The sequence below is a fragment of the Sus scrofa genome, chromosome 18, assembly GCF_000003025.6.
Source record: "Sus scrofa isolate TJ Tabasco breed Duroc chromosome 18, Sscrofa11.1, whole genome shotgun sequence".
NCBI lineage: Eukaryota > Metazoa > Chordata > Mammalia > Artiodactyla > Suidae > Sus > Sus scrofa.
In genome coordinates this window covers 52,740,601-52,762,331 of record NC_010460.4, presented here as the reverse complement: position 1 = coordinate 52,762,331, position 21,731 = coordinate 52,740,601, and the positions used below count along the sequence as shown (strand labels likewise).

General features: G+C 50.2%; 1 long non-coding RNA gene across 3 annotated transcripts; it reads left to right on the top strand.

Annotated features, from left to right (window-relative positions):
- On the top strand, nucleotides 17,467–20,497 carry LOC110257601. 3 transcript variants are annotated; one of them, XR_002340456.1, is made up of 4 exons: nucleotides 17,467–18,248; nucleotides 18,630–18,731; nucleotides 19,293–19,883; nucleotides 20,107–20,497. It is a non-coding gene; the product is annotated as an uncharacterized LOC110257601 (long non-coding RNA). The 3 variants fall into 3 exon arrangements; XR_002340457.1 differs by having other exon boundaries at nucleotides 17,467–18,259; XR_002340455.1 differs by lacking the exon at nucleotides 17,467–18,248 and having other exon boundaries at nucleotides 18,409–18,731.

Sequence of the window (21,731 nt, the reverse complement as noted above, 5' to 3'; positions counted from 1 at the left end):
TGTTCCATTGTATATACGTACCACATCTTTATCCATTCTTCTGTCGATTGTTTCCCTGTCCTGGCTATTATAAATAATGCTGCAAAGAACATTGAGGTGCATGTATTTTCTGAATTATTGTTTTCTCTGGTGGATCTCTCTTGTTTATCCATTTTTTTCTCATAACTTCTCCTGGTATTATTCCTGCCACATCCTTGGTGTAACCTTGTTTTGGCAGAAGACATGTGTTTTGTATTGTAACTAATCAAGAGACGTCTCTGCTTGTCACTGTCTGGAACCCAAATGATGCTTTCATAAACTTCCATACAGAATTCAGCCCGAGACAAAGTGATAGGCAAGAAATAGATTTATTAAGATAGGACACTTCCATACAAAAGTTTAAGTTGAACAAGAAAGCCACAAAATAATTGACCACTGACACAGCGTGGATAATGCCAGAGCAGACGCCAGCAAGTCCCGAGGCAGCCTGGGTGCACAGCAGACCTGTCAGGGTGAAACCAAAAACACCTCTGAGGCGAACCCAGCCTAAACCCAGATTGGGACTTGAACCCACAATTTTTATTTTTTTTATTTTTTTTTATTTTTTATTTTTTTGTCTTTTTGCTATTTCTTTGGGCCGCTCCCGCGGCATATGGAGATTCCCAGGCTAGGGGTCCAATCGGAGCTGTAGCCACCAGCCTACACACCAGAGCCACAGCAACGAGGGATCCGAGCCGCGTCTGCAACCTACACCACAGCTCGCGGCAACGCCGGATCGTTAACCCACTGAGCAAGCGCAGGGATCGAACCCGCAACCTCATGGTTCCTAGTCGGATTCATTAACCACTGCGCCACGACGGGAACTCCTTTTTTTTGTTTGTTTTTTTTTTTTTGAACCCACAGTTTTTAAATGAGAATCACTCACCTGGTGTCTGGACTTACTGAGGTTCAGGTTCTTTGTGTCTCAGCACAGAAAGAATTCAGCCCGAGACAAAGTGATAGGCAAGAAATAGATTTATTAAGATAGGACACGTAGCGATGCAAGTGGGCAGGCACGGAGACTCTGGCCCGAGGGCGAGGTGGGCTATAGTTTTACAATCCAAGGAGAGTGGGAGGGGGAGAACCGCTTTCTTCCCCTTTCTTCGAGTGGACGTCAGGCTGACATCCTTAGCTCCTCCTTCATATCCGATCAGAGTATCTGACCCTCTGAGGTCAAACTATGACTGTCATGGTGCTTCTTCGGATCAGCAGAAGGGTGGCAACGTATGCTAAAATATAGTGAATCATCTTGGGTTTTTGTGTAATGAGGGTCTCCTACTTTGTTTTTTGTTTGTTTGCTTGCTTGCTTTTTAGGGCCGCACCTGCAGCATATGGACGTTCCCAGGCTAGGGGTCGAATCGGAGCTGCAGTTGCCGGCCACAGCCTCTGCAACAGCAATGGCAGGACCCAAGTCTCATCTGCAAGCTATACCACAGCTCACGGCAATGCCGGGTCCTTAACCCACTGAGCAGGGCCAGGGATTGAGCCAAACCCCGCCTCGTATCTGCCATGGGAGCTCGGGGGTCTCCTACCCTAGAAGGTCATTTCCCCTAAATTCCTCTCCTTGGTCCTAAGGATCTTCATCTTGCTGAACTTGAATTCAGGTCTCATTTTATCTTTCACTCAAGGACCTGAGGCTTATCTCAGGCTTTTATTTAGGGTTTTATAGTTAAGCATGCCTGCTTTGTTCTGATGGCTTTCTTAATTGATCATTAATTTACTGCGGGAGTTCCCGTGGTGGCTCAGTGGAAATGAATCTGGTGAGCATCCGTGAGGACGCAGGTTTGATCCCTGGCTTCATTCAGTGGGTTAAGGATCCGGTATTGCCGTGAGCTATGGCGTAGGTCACAGATGTAGCTCAGATCTGGTGTTGCTGTGCCTGTAGGCCAGCAGCTACAGCTCCGATTGGACTCCTAGCCTGGGAACCTCCATATGCCATGGGTGCGACCCTAAAAAGACAAAAATATAAAATAAAATAAAATAAAGTAAAGTAAAATAAAATAAAATAAAATACTTACAGTGGTCTCCCCAAATTCCCTAAGTTTCCCGCGCTCTCTATGATCCCCTACTGGGACTCCTACAACGACCCGCGTAACTATTCTACTCCATCCCTGCCAAGGACAGAGCCAACCAAGCTCGTTTCCCTCTGATTCAGCAAAGACTGAGCATCAGGGACTGATTGTTTCGGAAGCCGAGGGCGTGTATGGCCTCAGCACCACGAGAGACACGTTTCCCCCGAGAACATTCATAAGGACACGTGCTCCCCAAGCCTTCCTTCCATCCTGGGGTCCTTGTCTGCAGCCTTCCGGTCCATCTAGACTTCTCCATGCCCATCTGTGTGCAGCCCCCCCCAAGCACAGTAAGAGCTGTTAAAGCCATTCTCCTCGCTCCTCTTACCACGGCCTGGAAGGGATGGAAACTCCAGCCCGCATTTCAGTTGTGTCCACACACCATTTCCGCAGGCGGCTCCACTTACGGTGACTTCCGTCCCCAAAGACCCACTTCCTTACTCATTCCCCACTTCTGCCACCATCTGGTTGTGCTGGTTATTTCGTGTGTGTGTGTGTGTGTGTGTGTGTGTGTGTCTAAGAAGTTCCCAGAGTTTAGACGATTTATCAGCAACTGGGATGACTGGATCTGGGATTTTTCACATGCGAGTTTATGTTCGGGTTCAGGGTTTCCCCTAAAGCGTTAAAACTCTAAAGTCTCCTTCTCCAGGCGACCCGCCTCACCCCAGCCTGTGAGTGCCCGCCCTCTGTGAGACTCTGCCCCCCAGTGGGCATGCAATAACCAACTCCACTCTCAACAACTGCTTACTGGGGGTGTGGAAACGCCTTTAGCTCATCTAGGTTTTGAACATGAAACCACATGTGGAAGTTAGGACATAGCTGGCCAAAGGCTACTTCCAGGCTCTAGGAAGAACGCCTTTAAAGCACCATGAAAAATTTCAGAAGACTTCTTGAACATCAAATAAAGTCTTACGACACAAGGTTCTGATGAGTTGCTATAATTGCCAATGAACCATGAACAGAAGGATTAAATTTCCTCTTAAAATACACAAGGGAGGAGTTCCCGCCGTGGCTCAGTGGTTAACGAATCTGCCTAGGAACCATGAGGTTGCAGGTTCGATCCCTGGCTTTGCTCAGTGGGTTAAGGATCCGGCGTTGCCATGAGCTGTGGTGCAGGTCACAAACGCGGCTTGGATCCCGAGTTGCTGTGGCTCTGGCGTAGTCCGCTGGCTACAGCTCTGATTAGACCCCTAGCCTGGGAACCTCCATATGCCACAGGAGCGGCCCTAGAAAAGGCAAAAAGACAAAAAAACAAAAAACAAAAAACCACAAGGGATTGAAAAAATAGAAAAAAAAGTGATTGACAAAATACGATTTGGGCTTTGCCAAAGCCCACCCATTTGGAAACATCAAGTGTAGTATGTGTCACATCCAAAGTGTCACCAGGTCAGTTAGTCAGAGGCTCTGTGCAAGTACCGTGTTGGGTGGTGGATGCAAGTGGGACCTGGGGCCCTGGTGGAGAGATCCTAGAACAGAGCTGGAAACTCAGAAGGGAGCATGGAGAGGAGAGAGATGGAGAGGGTGGGGTCCAGCAGGGAAAGCTTTGGAGAGGGCCCCAGAGAAGAAAGTCCATGTGGAACCCAGGCCGCTGATTTTGTAGAAGCCCCCTCCTCCCCCAGCCCGCAGTGCCCCCTGCCTGCCAGGAATGAGAAAGTCAGCTCGGTCTTTCGAGGGGGTCCTGGACTGGAGGTGGCTGGGCACACACGTGTGTGTGTCGATCGCAGGTGACTGATTATAAGATGTCTGAGAGAGGACACTGGCCCTGGAAAGTGGGTTAGAGTTTTTGATTCATTTGATTTGTGTTTGAATAAACACGAATTCAGATAAAATGAATATCCGAGGACTTCCCACTGTGGCTCATTGGAAACAAACCTGGCTAGTATCCATGAGGATGCAGGTTTGATCCCTGGCTTCCTTGTGGGTTAATTATCTGGTGTTGTTGTGTGCTTTAGCACAGGTCAAAGATGCAGCTTGGATCTGGTGTTGCTATGGCTGTGGTGCAGGCTGGTGGCTGTAGCTCCGATTCGACTCCTAGCCTGGGCACTTCCATATGCTGTAGATGCAGCCCTAAAAAAAAAAAAAAAGAAAGAAAGAAAGAAAGAAAAAGAAAAAAGAAAAAAAGAAAATTAAAAAGAAAAAAAAAGGAAATGAATATCCAATATAAATACATGAAAGAAAAAAATGTTGGTTTGAAAAGTTAAAAAAAAAAAAAAAAAAAGGCACAATTTGTTGCAAGCAACAAGATTTTCCTGGAAGGTGGAATCATCAGATGTGACTAAAGACGTTGGCATGGAGGGCTCTGGCCCAAGAGAAAGAAAAGCAAGAGAAGCCCACTCCACCTCCAGGAGGAGACGGCTTAAAAAGTCCAAGCCAGGTTACTGCACAATCTGGAAGCAGCAAAACCTTCCCTTTGCCTCTCAGTCAGGCCCGCCTTCCTCCTGCAGGTGCCACAGAAAGAAATCCTCAGGCTGAGGCCAGTCTATCCCCTTCTCTCCAGAACCACTGGGTGGCTCATTACAGGCTCTCAGTCCATCAAAGTCCTGGACACGGACTAGATAACCGATGGGGGCTTCCAGGGACCCACTGAAACCCTCTGCCAACAACAGATTTGTGTTTGAATAAACACGAATTCAGATAAAATGAATTCTGTGGGTTCAGCACATTTCTTGCCTTGTTAAATCATCACTCTCATCCTTAGCCTCCCAATAGCCCTGCCGTGGTGGCTGGCCCACTCCCCCACCTCACAGAGAACAGACACTCCGTGTATAAAATGAAAGCGTGGCCAGAGAGAAGACAGAAAAAGAATAGGCCCAGCTCTTGTCAATGGAAGGATGGATAAATAAGAAACATATAGAAATGGTCACTTCTTGAACAGTTTGCTGCAATTCTGTGCTTCTGTGATTCATTTTTTGGCACAGCTTTCCAAATCGCTGAGGCCACTGCATTGGGGCTACATTTAATAATGTCATAACCTCATAATTAACATTTCGAATGTTCCCGTGCTTTTCTTCTGCTCTGCCTCACAGCAGTGCTTGGACAAGGGAACTATAGATAAGAAACTATTAATTATCTGAAAGAAAAAGAAAGGTTGCTTATCTTTGGGGGCAAAATAAATCTGTTCAGCATATCTAAGAGTTATAACTATTTTTGCATAAAACAAATAGTCTCCTTTCGTGTTCTCTAGAAGGCGTGGTGGGTTGTCATTTATCTTATGCTCCCATCCTGCAGGCTTGATCCTACTGTAAACTTTATTATTTACAGGAGATGAAAGCAAGATCAAATTCTGTAGAGCTGAACATGGGACTGTAGTTTTGTTGGAATAACAGTCCTTGAAAGCAATTCACTCTTGAGGGCTGTCAGGGTTATTGTGATTCTCTGATATTTGATACTTTGTATCAAGTCCAGCTGCGCCATATTGTATTGAGGAAATTACCCTCAATCCCATGTCTTCCGGTGGTCCCAACGCCCTGTCAACTGGTAGGCATTTAAATAAGCCTAAGAGGGGTTCCCGCTGTGGTGCAGTGGGTTGAGAATCTGACTGCAGCAGCTTTAGGCTACTGTGAAACCTTGGGTTCAACTCCCATCCCTAGGGAGTGGGTTAAGGATCTGGTGCAGGTCACAGCTGTGGCTCAGATTCAATTCCTGGCCCAGGAACATCCATATGCTGCACGTGTGGCCCTAAAAATAAAAATTAAGGAGTTCCTGTTGTAGCTCAGCAGTAATGAACCCGACTAGTGCCCATGAGGATGAGGGTTCGATCCTCGGCCTCAATTAGTGGTTTAAGAATCCAGTGTTGCCTTGAGCTGTGGTGTAGGTGGCAGATGCGGCTCTGATCCGGTGTCGCTGTGGCTGTGGTATAGGCCGGTGGCTGCAGTCCCTATTTGACCCCTAGCCTGGGAACTTCCATATGCCATGGGTCCAGCCCCCCCAAAAAAGACAATTTTTTTTTTTTTTTAAAAAGAGGAAGTAAACCTAGGAGTCCCGGTGACTTGTCAGCCCTGACTGAGCCCAGTACACCTCAGCTGGTTCAGCTCCCAACCCAATCTCATGGGTGCAGCTTTGAACCTGGAGAAAAGAAGCCAGGAACAGCATTCCTATCAGAGTCATTCCTCACGGTCAAGTGGACGGAACCATGGTAAACTTTCACTTGCTTCAAGGTTGGGTACATGCCAGACCTTGCTGGGTTTTTAGGATTCCTCCTCCAGCTTATCTAAGTAAAGTAGCATTGGAGACAGCAAATTTGAAGCGCAGATTTATGTACATGGACTCATGGCTCTTGGGAATGAAAAGACAAGTGGCTTTATTTCCCTGACCAGACAGAGAGCCTGGGCTTGGTGGGGGGAAGGTGGAGGGGTGGGCTTCAAACGAGGCCCGCTGGATATCTGGAAGGAGAAATAAAACGCATGCATTTAGGTGCAAAGGAAGCTGTTTTCATCTCCAACCCCGCCACCCCACCAAGCCAATCACAGGAGAGCTTTGCAAAGCTGTCCAAGGGTATCCTTAAAGAATGATAGATGCAACATTTGCTTTCTTTGGCCTTGAAGTTTCTCAGGCTCTCCTTCTCGAAACCTGGTTTGCGTTCTAAGAGGTTGGGAGTAGGGACGGTAACGTGGCCCAGGTCTCCTGACGTGTCAGTCCCTGCCCTAAAGGGGAAACTGGGGGAGACACTCACACACACAGAAGATAGGGAAGGAAACAGAGGGGAGAACACAATCTGTAAACCAAACTCTGGCTTCAGTTCGTTAACAATCCTGTGACTAGTTAAAGCGCCCACGAAATAAGCACGATGGGCTTGCCTGAGAAGGCTTTAGTTATTCTGGTAAAGCAACCATCAGCCTCTGCTTTCTCATCACCAGCGTTGCTGCTAATAATACCACCACAGGAAATCAAAGCGTATCAACAAAGGCACTTCCTGTTTGTTTTGTCACATGTGATGGGGACGCTTGAGTCACAAATATAAGCTGAAGTCTATTTATAGAGACCGTTTTCTTGGCCGGCTAATCAAGAGTGGGAGAAGCAGTGAGCCAACCTTGATGAATGAAGAGAGAAGAAACAAGTGACTCCCTCTGGGCTGCTTCCCCAGCTCTGGCCTTGAGAGAAGGAACAAAATGGGATGGCGTGGATTTCCCTGGTGGCACAGCAGGTGAAGGATCTGGCTTTGTCCTTGCAGCAGCTCAGGTCGCTGCTGTGAGGCAGGTTCGACTCTTGGAGGGGAATGTCCACATGCTGCCAAAAAAAAAAGGAACTAAAGAAACACAGGAGTGTCAGCAAGGGCGGCATGAGGGTGAGAGGGGCAGGAGGGGATCTGGACGTGCCTGTGCCCAGACCAGATGGCCACTGCAGCTGGGATGTAGACTGAGATGACCAGACGTTCAGACTGGGAGGAAGTCCAGGGTCGGGCACTCCGGTTGCAGCCCTCTGGCCGGTGGACCAACATGGAGATGTGTCGTGGGCTCCTTTAGCATCTCTGGTTCAGCGCCTGCTCGGAGCCAAGCAAGGAGCCAGCCGCCAAGGAAGCGAGGCCACCGTGCTCCTGCCCATCAAACCCCCCAAGCCCAGCTTCTGTGGAAAAGCCAGCGGTGACCACCCAGCGCCCTCGTGGCCACCCTACCCAACTCTAGCCCTGGCAGAGTCTGCCTCGCTGCGTGATGAAGAGTCAGTAGAAATTTAGCCAACAAACAAATACTGAGAAAAGCATTGTCATCAGTGAGCACCTGCATGATCAAAGGAGGTGAGGCCAAAGAAAGCAGCGTGTTCCAGGAGCCCTGGGGGTGTGCCCTGGATGGGGGGACAGCGCGTGAAGTTTCTGCGGGGGGGAGAAAGTCCCCCGAGAGTTCAAACCAGGCAGAGGCTACTGCTGGGCACCTCTGCTCTAAGGGGCCAGCCTGGCTGCCATCTGCAGGACAGTCAGTGGCTTAGGCAGATTTTTCTGGGGCCTGAAGATTATATAATTTGGAGAGCCCTCTTCAAGCCGATGAACACAAAAGTAAGAATATACCATTAGGTACAAAAGCAAACGTTTGTTTGTTTGTTTATATTTTTATTGTTTGTTTATGTTATTTTTTTGGCTGTACCTATGGCCTGTGGAAGTTCCCAGGCCAGGGATCAAACACTTATTGAGAATGAGAATAAACCACAACAAAATACAGGCTTTAGAGTGCTTTTAAAAAAAAAAAAAAAACCCACAAGTTAAAACATGGCAATTCCAATAAATCTCTTTTGCAGCAGCGCTCTCATTAAAAGGAAAAAAACCGGTATGGTGTCTCTACAGCTGTATGCGGAGCATGTCGTGTTCTATTCGGGGAAGGACAGCACGTCTGTTGGGACTAGTTATTGAATACAAAGTCCTCTGCTTACAAGTTATGTATCTGACGTTTGTAAGAACCTTTACAAGCTGGTCTCCTGGGGCTTTCAAAACGTTTATCGACGTAATGCTGATTTTAAAACGTCTTAATGTCCGCACAGTTAAGTGGTTCAGTTATACCCTCATATTCTTTCTTTGTTCTTTTAATCCCATGGCACAGGGAACTGAACCAGTGCCTCTGCAGCGACCAGAGCTGCTGCAGTCCGATCCCTCACCCACTGTGCCACGGCGGGGACGTCTCTTATTCAGACTCCTTCCCCTGTGGTTGATCTCAGGATATGGAGTACAGCTCCTGCTGTTACACAGAAGGACCTTGATGTTTCTAGCGTCCTGCTTTGACGCTGCATGAACTTCTTGCGTCAGAGACTCCAGGTCCCACACTTCTCTAATCACGACCGATCTGGGCGCTCAGCACCAGAGGCCAAAGGAATATTCCCAGCAGGCATTCCTCCACCAGGACGGCGAGTGATCCCGCAGCTGCCGTTGGGAACTACTGTCCCACTCAACCCAGAGCAAATGTATTCCTAACTCCACCTCCCTGGAGCTGAAGCCCCCGGATGCCCGTGACTCCACCAACAGCCCAGCAAATAGAGATGAGGGAAGTGGGAGTGGAAGCAGAAAAACCGTCTCAGCCCATGTACCTCTTGCTGTTAATACATTTAAAAAATACATATGACCTCGCTGAACACATCACTAAGGCTCCTCTGGCTCTTAGAAGGGGCCTGGGCAAGCCAGAGACCCTGAGTCTGCAGCTTACTAATTTACTAGCTACAAGGAGGCTCCTTCTCTGAGGATGCTGGGTATGGCCAGACTCTGGCTGGGGACACCCACCTGAGCAATAGGAAGGACCGAAGCCAAGGCAGTATCCTTGCAGTGAAAGGGCAGGGGACCTGGTGAGGCTTAGAGGTGGAAGACGACAGAGCAAAGAGTGTGGCACCATCCACTCTGGTACTTGCGCCCTCGCCTTGGTTTGTCCAAACGTCCAACACCCTGTTGTGCTGTGCCAGGCGGGGAGCTCAAGCAGGTGGGAGTGCGTGTCCTGGGAGCGCTGCTCTGAAGTTACATTGCCCAGTCTCAGCCTCGACGTCTGTTTCTGCGGTTCCTCAGCAAAGATGGGGCCTTCTCTTCGTCCTTGGGAATGACGCCACCCAGTAGGATGCGTCCAGGTACTCCGCCTCTCAGGACACATCCATCTATTGGCTCTTTTTTTTTTTAATTAAATGTTTTTCTTTCTTTTTAGAGCTGCACTTGGAGCAAACAGAAGTTCCCGGGCTAGGGGTTGAATGAGAGCTGCAGCTTCTGGCCTCCACCACAGCCACAGCAACATGAAATCCGAGCTGCACCCATGACCTACACTGCAGCTTGTGGCAACACCAGATCCTTAACCCACTGAGCGAGGCCAGAGATGGGCCCTGCAGCCTCACAAACACTGTGTCAGGTTCTTAACCCGCTGAGCCACGACGGAAACTCCTATTAGCCCTTTTTAATGCAAGGTGTACTGTTTCCAGGAACTGGCCTCAGCCCACTCTCACACAGAGGCAAAAAGGTCATTGGCACCTCAGTCCGTAGGGGCAAAAGCTGAGAGTGATGCAGTGTGAACGTGTTGAAATTACACCTTTTTGGCCTGATTTCCCGCTCCGGACCCCCGCATTCATAAAAGCACAAGCTAGGTACAGACGGAAGAGAGAAAGCCCATCCGCTAGCCTACGGACCTGACCCTGGTCCACTGGAGGAAAAGGGGAAGCGTTTTTCCATCATTATGGCTACTGAGGAGTCCATGCACCTGAGGACAGGAAAACCCACGGAATATTTTAGATGGGCTCTATAGGGATTATGCGCCCACAGGCACTCAATCTTTGCACCAAATCTTAGAGCTAATGTGCTCTTTTCATACGAAGTTTTTGCTGCTTCTCAAATAATCCCCAAAGGAGAGTGGCTGGAAGTCCCGTAATGACTAAAACTGCTGATAGGAATGGAAAAAGTTTATGAAGGATTTTTCAACCCCAAATACCATATGTGGAGTCAGAACATTTTATTTATACCTTTGTGCCTGATACTTCGCCCACGCACACAGGATTAAGCAAGAAATATACGGCCGCCTGCTGGCCCAGAATTCTCTTAGGCTTTTCCCTCCAGGCCTGAAGGGAGCACCGTTGACCCAGGGCCAAATGGTCATCTGCAGCACAGAAATTCCTTTCCAAGTTGAAAGGCAAAGTAACAGGGAATAAAGTTGAAAATAGTAAACGTAGTCCCATATATTTTGTTTTTGTTTCGGTCTACAAATAAAAATAAGCCTAAATGGTCCCTTCTGGCATAAGATTATAGGTTAAAAAATAAATCCACAAAGTATTATATAATAAAAAGATAAGAACAATTAAGACTAATATACTTCCTTTGAAAAACCTTGATGGATAACCTTGAAGATGTTTTGAGGGTTGTTTTCAGGCCACACACATGATGGGTGATATTTTTTTCTTCCTTTTTTTTTTAACAAGACAAGAAAGTGCATTTTGCTTAAAATAGAAGGAGGTCTATGGATCTCACATTTAAGCTGTTTTTTTTTTTTTTTTTTAATCACACAAATTTATCTCTCTTTCAAGGAATTGAGAACAAAAGCCAAAGGCACAGCACCATCTGCGCACATACGCCCGTGATGGCTTCAGGCTTGTGGGCCCCTTGGTGGAAACAAAAGCTTGGGGTCTGGTTTTCTGTGATTCCAAAGCTTGTGTGGAGCCAGAGCCTGGATGGGGTGACAAAATCTATTAGGAGCAGAATTGCGGTTCCAGGCTAGCTGTCGTCTTCCTTCCACTAAGGAGTCTATGTGTGATTTTGACTTGAGCAACGTCTAACCCTTCAACCCCCTTTTCCAAGGGGTATGGAAATGGATTGGAGGAATCACACTCGGCCAGCCTCGGGAACAGAGGAAGGAGGGTGTCCTCCTCAGGAGCCCCCTCCACTGAGATGGTTGTGGAAGGAACAGGAACTACCTGGCACTTGGATTCCGCGGCCACCTGGCCCTCCCTCTGGGGCAAAGCATGGTTGCAAGAAGGGTGAGGCTAGAAGCCGAGACTGTCGCCCACGCTGATGGAGGCAATGCCAAGGCTGCTTATCAGACAAGGTCACCTTTAATTCCAGCCACATCCCTTCGAGGTGAATGCTCGTCATCCCCATCGGTGGGAAGCAGAGGCTGGGAGACATTAAACAACTCACCTGGATCACCTGTGTGATGGTTTCTTTGATGTGTCCGTTTGGCCAGACCAAGGCAGCCAGATATTTGATCAAGCGCCAGTTGAGTTGCTGCCCTGAGGGTATTTGTTAGACGTGATTATCACTGAAGTCAGTAGACTTTGAGGCAACAGATGACCCTCCAGGCTGTGGGGGGACCCCACCCAACCAGCTGAAGGACTTCATGGAAAAAAGACTGAGTCTCAGAGGAAGAGCAAGTTCTGCCTCCAGACTCTCTTTGGGCTCCAGCTACAATATCAGCTCTTCCCGGGGTCTTTAGCCTACCAACGTGCCCTGCAGAATTTGCGCACACCAGCCTCACTATCAAGTGAGCTAATTCCTTAAAATAAATCACAGCCGTCATGGTCTGTGTATGTGGGTCGGAGGAAGAATTTCCAGATTCATATCAGGGTGAAAAGAAAGAAGATCTTATTGAGAATAGAAATGCTGACAATCAGGGAGAGCCGACCCCTGAGCATTGGTCACGTCTGTTTTTACAGTCCAGGGAGAGGAGTGGTCTCGGGATACACCTGCTGACCTGCTGATTGGTTGGGGAAAGAAGGGGTCTTAGGATACACTTGCTGGTTGGTTGGGGGGTGTACACGTGCCCTCTAGAGGCGGGGTGAGGAGTGGGCCACATACCTCTCCTAGTAGGGTGTAGGAAGGAATAGGCCAGGTTGCTCAAAGTGGGGGAGGGGGCATCACAATGAGATGGGTGGGGCAGTGATAAGCCTTCGGTAATTCTTGTCTTGGCCAGAGGCTATGAGTTCAGCCTTCTCGAAGGGGTCTGGAATCCAACATCAACCTCTCCCTCCAAATATATCTGCTCTACCTCCTCCCCTCTGCCCCCACCCCAGGTATGTCTCTCTAACACATGCTGCCATCCCTGGACCGAGGATTCAAGTACAGAAATCTTGCTTTTTCATGACATCCAGTCACTGGAAGGCTTCTAAACGTTTAATCCACGTTCTCACTCATTCAGGATCAATTTATAAAGCACCTATTAGAAAAGTGCTTAGTCCTGTATTTGATTCTAGAAATCCCACAGAAGTGTGTAAGCATGGTCCCTGCCCCCCCAGTTGGGGAACCACCACCGAGCCCATGTATTGCAACACAGGGGACAGCAGTAGATCACCCTAAGTAAATAAATTGCTCAAAAAAGCCATCCGAACTAGGCAGCTTTGCTGGAATAGTGGGAGGGTGAGAATGGCCCCAGGTCATTGGGTGGGGATGGGATGAGACCTGCATTCAGATTCAGACCAAGGGCAAGAGTTTGAGGACCACCCTTCTGCGGATTCGAATACACAGCTTAAGGGATGCTAAAGAGGAGCTACTCCTCCCAGAAAGGAAGAGAGACAGGCTTCTCCAACCCCCACTCCCCTTGGATGATAAACTGTAGCCCGCTGGATCCTTGGGGCAGAGCGTCCGTGCCTGCCCGCTGGCATCTCTCACAAGTGTCCTCTCCTAATAAATCGATTTCTTGCCTATCACTGTCTCTCGCTGAATTCCCTCTGCGTGTGGAGACATGAAGAACCCGAACCTCAGGATTCCAGACACAGAGTGAGTGACTCTAAATTAAAACTGCGGGAGTTCCCGTCATGGCGCAGTGGTTAACGAATCCGACTAGGAACCATGAGGTTGCGGGTTCGGTCCCTGCCCTTGCTCAGTGGGTTAACGATCCGGCGTTGCCATGAGCTGTGGTGTAGGTTGCAGACGTGGCTCGGATCCTGAGTTGCTGTGGCTCTGGTGTAGGCCAGTGGCTACAGCTCCGATTGGACCCCTAGCCTGGGAACCTCCATATGCCGCGGGAGCGGCCCAAAAGAAATAGCAAAAAGACAAAAAAAAAAAAAAACTGCGGGTTCAAGTCCCAGTCTGTGTTCTGGCTAGGTTCAGGCCATTAGCGCTGTCGGTTTCAGCAGGAGTAGCTGCTTCCAAAGGAACTTAAATTAGAATCTGGAGAGCAGACTTGAAGTAGCCAAATGAGAATGAGAAAGGTTGTTCAGGCAGAAGGAACTGTGTGTCCCAAGATTCAGAGGTGAGAGAAGGCCAGAAACAGGCAGCTCCGTGAGCCGGAGGCGCTGAGCTCTCCTTCGGTGACCTGTGAAAGGCTGTTAGGCTCGACTTTACCCTGGAGGTGAGAGGGGACAGGGCAGCGAGAGGGGACATGGCAGCCCTTCCTGTCGAGTCACTGCCAGAGATGAGATTGGGAGAGGGGACCCCGAGCAGGTGGTGGGGATTGGACGTGAGAGTAGAACGCAGGTGAGACTGAGCAGGAGACGCGGCCGGACTGGTGACTGGACCGTGGACGTGGGGACAGGAAGGACGGGTCATAGGGCAGGGGAAGCAGTTTGAAGGATAAAGACCCAAGTGAGATATGGCGGCGTTGAGTTAGGGTTTCCGCGTGATACCGGAGAGAACTGGCCAGAGGTCCCTTGGTCCCCACGTCTCTCTTGACTTCTCACTCTATCTTCTGCTCCGAGAACCACCCGGCTGACAGCTGAGAGCACCCCAGCACCCGTGAAGAGGATGGGAGAGGAGCACATCTCCTCGGGCCGCAGGAGAAGCAGGGCTCCGACTTGTGTACCAAGTCCTGCACCACCACCTGCTCAGCAGAAACAAACCCTACTCCCCGGTGGTCAGCCTTTGCTTCTGCTGGAGATTTACCCAGCTGGAGACACACACACTGCACAGAAATCACACACGGGGTCTCCCTACCTCAATCTGATCAAAAGCCAAGCACACTAAGGTGCTCCCTGGGTGTGGCTGAAGGTCAGGACGAAGAAACGCCCCGACCTGGTGAAAGTGAAACTGGCAGTTATTAACAGCCTGAACCCAGCCGAAACCCAGATGGGGTCTTGAACCCGAGGTTTTAAATTAGAATCATTTACCCTGTGTCAGGACTCACTGAGGTTCAGGTTCTTCATGTCTCCACACGCAGAGGGAATTCAGCGAGAGACAGTGATAGGCAAGAAATCGATTTATTAGGAGAGGACACTTGTAAGAGATGCCAGCGGGCAGGCACGGAAGCTCTGCCCCAAGGATCCAGTGGGCTACAGTTTATCATCCAAGGGGAGTGGGGGTTGGAAAAGCCTATCTCTGTTCCTTTCTGGGAGGAGTAGCTCCTCTTTAGCATCCCTTAAGCTGTGTATTCGAATCCGCAGAAGGGTGGTCCTCAAACTCTTGCCCTTGGTCTGAATCTGAATGCAGGTCTCATCCCATCCCCACCCAATGACCTGGGGCCATTCTCACCCTCCCACTATTCCAGCAAAGCTGCCTAGTTCGGATGGCTTTTTTGAGCAATTTATTTACTTACAGAGATTTCTCAATGTCCCCTAAGTTCACATTTTTAAATAAGGTCCTTTACTGGGACTTCTACAACTACCTGTGTCTACTCCATCCCCCGCAAGTAAAGGGATCCAGCAGGACCCTGAGAGCCTGGGGCAGAGAAGAAATATTCCTTGCCCAGCTGCTTCCCCCTCCCTGTTGGTCTCTGCACACACACACACACACACACACACACACCCCGCAAAGCAGGGAGCTTCCCGGTGGAATCTGCATTGTGCTCCCCAAAACGCCAGGCTCTCTTCTGACCACCTGACTGAGGCTCCAGACACCCCTGAGGGAGTGGGGCCTTTAGAGGGTGACTCCTCATCCTTTGTGCAAGTGGGGCTGGGCTCCGTGGAGGCTGCGTAGAGCTGCAGCTGCCGGGCAGAGTAAGAAGTCTCAGCTCCTTAGGAAAACAGCATCGTTTTGCAGGTGCCAGAGCCCCACCTGCTCTGGCTGTGTTTGCCTTAGCTCTAGAGGTGGGGCTCTCAAATCCCTGGCCCTCTCAGGCTCCTCTTCCTCCCAGCCAGGCGGCTGCAGGAACAGCGAAGCACCCGGGAATGGGGACGGCTCCTCGGGGAAGGGGTGGAGTCCCAGAGCAGAGCCCAGCCTGGAATGGGCTCCCTGGGCGCTTCCATTCCCCCAGCCAGCGGTCCCAGGCTCAGAAGAACAGAGGCGAGACTGGGATGGCTGGGCTGTTTCTCCTCCGACGGCTCCTCAGCAGCAGGCCGGCCCTTGCCCCGCCCCTCAGGAAGCCTAAGCCACCCGCAAATGCCTCCAAGGGCAGGAGGCCAGGCTTCCTCACTTCCTCTGTCCTCCCCTGGGCCAGGCCAAGTGTGAGGTGACAAGGCAAGGTCTTCATCCGCCTCTGTGTCACCATGGATGTCGCAGGTCGTCTGACTAGTTCTGTTTCCCTGCTCACGGGTGTAAAGCCGCAGGCAGGGTCCATTCTAGAAAATGCATGGAAACCATAGCATGCATTGTGTGCAGGAAGCTTCCTTCCAGATTCCTTTTTCTCTGCTTTATTTTTTATTTTTTATTTTTTTGTCTTTTTGTCTTTTAGGGCTGCACCTGTCGGCATGTGGAGGTTCCCAGGCTAGGGGGTTGAATCGGAGCTGTAGCCATCAGCCTACACCACAGCACACAGCGAAGCAGGATCCTCAACCCACTGACGAGGCTAGGGATCGAACCCGCATCCTCATGGATGCTTGTTGGTTTCATTAGCCACTGAGTCACAACGGGAACTCCGATTTTTCTCTGCTTTAATTTAATTTTATCTTGCTTCTTTGTGTCCTTTTGGCTTCCCTGAACTCTCCTTAGCAACAAGACCAGAAATCAGGCCCCCAGGCCACCGTCAGTCTGGTCTCTGGTCTTTGGCCTCCGGGCTGCCGGAACCTTCTATAATGCACAAAACTGGTTTCCTCCAAACTCACTTCTCCAGACCTCCCTCTGCTGATGCCGAGCTGAAGGTAGCAGGTTGAGTTTCAGAAGACAAATTTTAAGCCTGGAGCTGGATGACCTTGAGCTGTGACTTTGAGCTGGAAACCTCAGATTAGGTTCTGGCAGGTTTATAGCAGGAAGAGCTACAGACTCAGTCTGTCACCAACCCTGTCTTTTGCCAAGCTTATCACCTTGGCTCCCACCTCTCAAGTTGGATTTGAGGACAGCCCACCCATCTCTCGACACCACGCCCACCCCTGCCTCCCAGCAACACCCATGTCTCCCCACCTGCAAGGCAGCAAGCCCACCTGCCACTGGTGCTTCTGGCTCAGGCTTCTATACCCACCTTGTTTGTGAAGGCTTCTCTGACCAAGGTTAAAGGACAATATCTGCATAGGACTTTATGGGCTACAAAGTCACAATCTCTTGGGATCTTTATTGGCTCTTCCCAATCAATCCAGGTAGGTGGGTAGATTTCTGACCACTCAGGTTTGTCAAAAATCCCACAGTGGACTCCCCTCCCTTTATTGCTTTCAGGGAATGTTTGTCTTGTCTCCGCGACATTCTGAACACTGGGGGATAAAGATCACAAGATTTCTTATTTTCCCCATATGCCACAGCATCCTCACACATAATTCACACTCAGAAGAAAATATATTTGATTTCTAACACCCAAGCTTCTGGTGGCTGGTGTCCTTCTTCTGAGCACTGATGGGGGGGACCAGACGTTTGGAAGAGGCAAGAGAGTTTCTTTTATTGGCTTTCCTGAACTGGACACTGTTGTCATCGAGGCTGAAAGTAACACACCAGTGTCACGGACCACCTGTTGTTATAGGTAGCTAAGCCGAGAAAACCTACAGTGCTGTTTCCTGGAAACAACAAATAATCCTCTCTCCTAAAGTTTCCTTCTCTTGAAGGAGAGGAAAAAAAAAGAAGAAGAAAAAGAACAAAAAGCAAGGCCAAGTGGAGTATATATTGCTTCTCTCTTCCCAGATGAAAACTAAGCAAGAAGTGGTAAGCCACAGCAAATGTCTCGTGACCATCCGGGGACCAAGCTGTGCCCTAAACCCAGAGCTCTGGACTCCAAAGGCAAGGGCCTGCTCGTGAAAAGCTTCCTCTGCTGTGTCCTGCTGCGTTCAGGAGTTTGCCGTTAGAGAAAGAAGATGAGAGCATCTCCTGGGTGGAACCCAGCTGGCCCAGGCCTGATGGGCTCTCTGTTCCCCTGGCCTGTGGGGCCGCAGTCTGCAGCCTGCAGGTGGGGAGGGGTCCTCTCTGTCGACCAGACACCACTGACCAGGACACGTGAGGGCTCCGTGGACCAGAACGACAGAGCTTGGCCCCCTGCTGGCCGGACGTCCCCTCCCCTCGGAAGACCCCCTGCTCTGCATCTGCACCCGTACCTCCCGTCTCCCGAATCCTCCCTCAGCTGGCTCCAGTGTGCACTCAGCGCGCAAGCAGTTCATACCTAGGTATGTGTCAGCTAGAAAAGTTGGGCTCCTTCAAGGGACTCAAGAAAGAGTAGGGGCCCTTCCAGAGGTCACGGCACAAACCATCGAAGTGATGGAGAGACAGCAGGGCCGGTGGGGAGGATCGTGGCCCTGGACTCGAGAGGGGAGAAGTGCCGTGGGCCTGTCCTTTTCTTTGCATCCCCAGATGTTAGCAAAGGATGTTGTCTTGGTCTGTGCACTCAAGTCGGAAAGAAGAATTTTCTAGATGTCCAGCAAGGTGAAGAAAAGGCACATTTATTGAGGCGAAGGACACCATTAAAGGCAGGAGGCGGATTTCCTGATCATCCGGGAGAGACGACAGTGAGCACGAGGTCTTGTCTGTGTTTACAGCCCAGGGAGAAGAGGTGTCCTGTGATACACCTGCGGACCTGCTGGTTGGCTGGAAGAGAGGGTCTCGTGATATACTCGCTGGCTTACTGGGGCGAATAAGACCCTTTGGTGGGGGGTGAGGGGTGGGTGGGAGCAGGAAGGCGTAGGCCAGTCGCTCTAGGTGGGGGAGGGGGCCTTGCAATGAGACAGGTGGGGCGATGGTGAGGGTTTGGCCATTCTTGTCGTGGCCAGAGGCTGAGTTCTGTCTCCTTGAAGGGGACTTGAAGTCCAATCGATGTGACACCGAATAAAACAGAAAATGGGAAGTAAGAGTCGTTATTTTATTACTGCTGACTGAGCACTCACTCTTAGGTGGAAGCTACAAGGAAGGCCTGAAAAAGAGTAACTGCGACGAGTGACTCCCTGACCCCCCAGCCCTAGCCCTGCAGGCTCCTCTTTGTCGGGCCCCCACAGGTGAGACAACCAAGCCCATGAAGTGGTTGACTTCCCAAGGACAAAGCCAGCCTCAAGGAGAAAGTAAAATTTTTAGACCGTGAGCTCAACCGCCATCCCAGACCCATAGAGCTCAGCACATGCTCCCCTCCTATAAAACCGGACTCCCTCCCAACCGGATGTGTGTGTGTGTGTGTGTGTGTGTGTGTGTGTGTGTGTGTGTGTGTGTGTGTGTGTTGGGCGGGGGCAGGGCTCTGATTTCCTCTTGCTCAGGGCTCCCGGCCAATAAATCTTGCTTGAGATCTTGCTGCTCCAGTCAACTGTGCTCTAATACTCACCATGCTGTGACTTGTTTATTACTTTTTTTTTTTTTTTTTTTTTTTTGTCTTTTTAGGGCTGCACCTGCAGCACATGGAGGTTCCAGGGCTAGGGGTTGAATCAATGCAGAATCCAAGCCACACATCAGCAACCTACACCACGGCTTGCAGCAACACAGGATCCTTAAGTCACTGAGCGAGGCCAGGGATTGAACCCAAATCCTCATGGACACCCACTGAGACACAACTCCTTTTTATTTTTAAGTGAGTTTTACTTTCTCGACCGCACCCCCAACATGCAAAATTTCCCAAGCCAGCGATCAAACCTGAGCCACAGCAGTAACCAGAGTCACAGCAGTGACAATGCTGACTCCTTAACCCCCTGAACCACCAAGGAACGCCAGAGGCTGTGCTTTGTATTGAGGTGCAGTTCAGGAGCATAACCTAAGGTATGTACCAGCAAGCTCTCCACTTTGCAGACAAGAAAACAGGCACAGAGAAGCTAACTGCTCAAAGCTGCTAGCTGGCGCAGCCGGGGTTTGGATCCAAGAAGCCTGACTTCAAGGCTCTGTTTCTGTGGGGGACACTGCCAGGGGCCCCCCGTCCATTCTCTCCCCCCTCGGTAAAGAATAGTTTACTCTAGAATATTGCCTCCTAGAGTAGAAGACATTTCTTAGCCTCCTGCAGCTGTATGTGTGCATATGAATAAGTTCCACCCTTTGAAATATCAGTGGCAGATGGAGCTGGGCACTCTGAGCTGTTCCCTTAACAAGGAGGAGGCGTGCACGTACTTCTTCCTCCTGTTTGGAACAGAGATGTGATGGCTGAAGCTCCCGAAGCCACTTTGCACTGTGAGGTATGTGACCTGGAAACTGGTCCTGGCCATCACTCGCCATCTGCCTCTGCATGGACTGAATCACTGCAGCTGCCGGCTCGCAGCACCCCCTGAGCAGAGCTCAGGTGGGAGATCAGGCGTGAGGCTCTCTGTCCTCTGGGAGGACTGGCAGAACAGGGCTTCAGAGAGTGAGACATCGTTAGAAGATTTCATGTACCCAATGCTTGCCTCTCCTCCTATCTAGAAAAGCACAGACTCCTTCATGGTGGCCGGCTCTGCTCGTTGTGACTTGTAGTAACCATCACCAGACCCGCAGCCAACTTCTGTAAGACGTGTGCAGGGCTCCTGGGAGCCCCGAGGGACCTCGGGAGGGAAAGGAACACCTGCCTTCTAGCAGCTGGCAGACCGCAGCCAGTCCTGATGGAGAGCCCCGAGGAAAGGCGGGCTGTGAGAACACAGGATACTGGCCCCGGACAGCTGAGATGCACATCAAAGAAATGATTTCAGTGAGCCCAGACCTTGGCATCTTCCCAAATAAAAGTGCTAAATTCCTTAACTTGAGACCTCTGGTTTTGTTATTAGCAGCAATCTTTTGTCCCTATTTGCCATTTTGCAAAACTCCTATGGATCCTGGCTCCCCCCCTCGGCTCCTCCAAGCAGTTTTCTCAGGGTTACTTGAGATGCTGCCTCCCGGGCTTAAGTCCCCATTTTTCCCCAAATGAAATTTAACTCTCTTTAGATTGTGCCTTTTTTTTTTTTTAAGTTGTCGGGAAAGGTTCCTGGCGGGGGTAATACTACGAGTGAGATGCCAAACCTCGGCCTCTGTGCACCAGTGATGGACGGAATCTGAGAGACCGTTTGGGGTGAAGTAGAAAGAATAGCTTTATTGCTTTGCCAGGCAGAGGGGACCGCAGGGGACTAATGCCCTCACAACTGTGTGTCCCAATCCAGGAGGTTTGTGAGGCGTCTTTGAGTCCAGGGTTCAAGGGGCAGTGTTGCTGATAAGGATCAGAGTGGGGGGGGGACTCCTGCAACCCAGAAAGCAGCTGGCCTCAGGGGGTCTCCTAATGAGCTTCCGTGGTTCTGAGGTTATCAGACTGTGACCTTCTGTCTGCAGTGAGGAAGGCTTCGTCAAGCAGGTAACATCTGCCATTCGTTGGAGGTTTCAGTTCTGCCCGAGAGCCCAAAGACATACCTAGCTGTGTCTCTCGAGGAGGGACCAGGACCCTGACCCCAGGCTACACCATTGTTCCTCAACCGCTCCTCCCAGGTCTCTGCATCCCCCCCTTCCCTGATTAGCATCTACCCTTTAGAACTCAGGGAAGGGGGGAAGGAATGACTGATGCCTATTTCCTAAAAGAAGAAATGGGATGGAGGGGTGGTGGGGGGCAGGGGGGGGGAATGGCAAGGCTTTCGTGCCCGGGAACATAGGGATTTCATTTTATTTTGATATATACTCAGAAGTGGAATTGCTGGGCACCTGATCGTTCCATTTTTAATTATATATTTTTGTAACACCAGAAGTATATGGAAGCTCTCAGGCCAGGGATTGAACACGCACCACGGCAGTGACAATGCCAGGTCCTTAACCCACCTCACCACAAGGGAACTCCCTTTTTAATTTTTGGGGGGCTCTCCGTATTATTTTCCACTTCACAGCCCCATATAAAGAGGTTTTTCTCGCCTTCAGCTCAGCCACTCGCTCAGGCTCTTCTGATAGGATGGGTCATCATCGCAGCATTTTCCTGAGGACAAAACATTCAGGAAACCAATACAGGAAGGATGGAAGGGGAGCGAAAGGCTCTTCCTCCTCAGCCTCACCTTCTCGTTGACCTTGGCCACATGCATCTTGGCGTTCACGCGGACTTC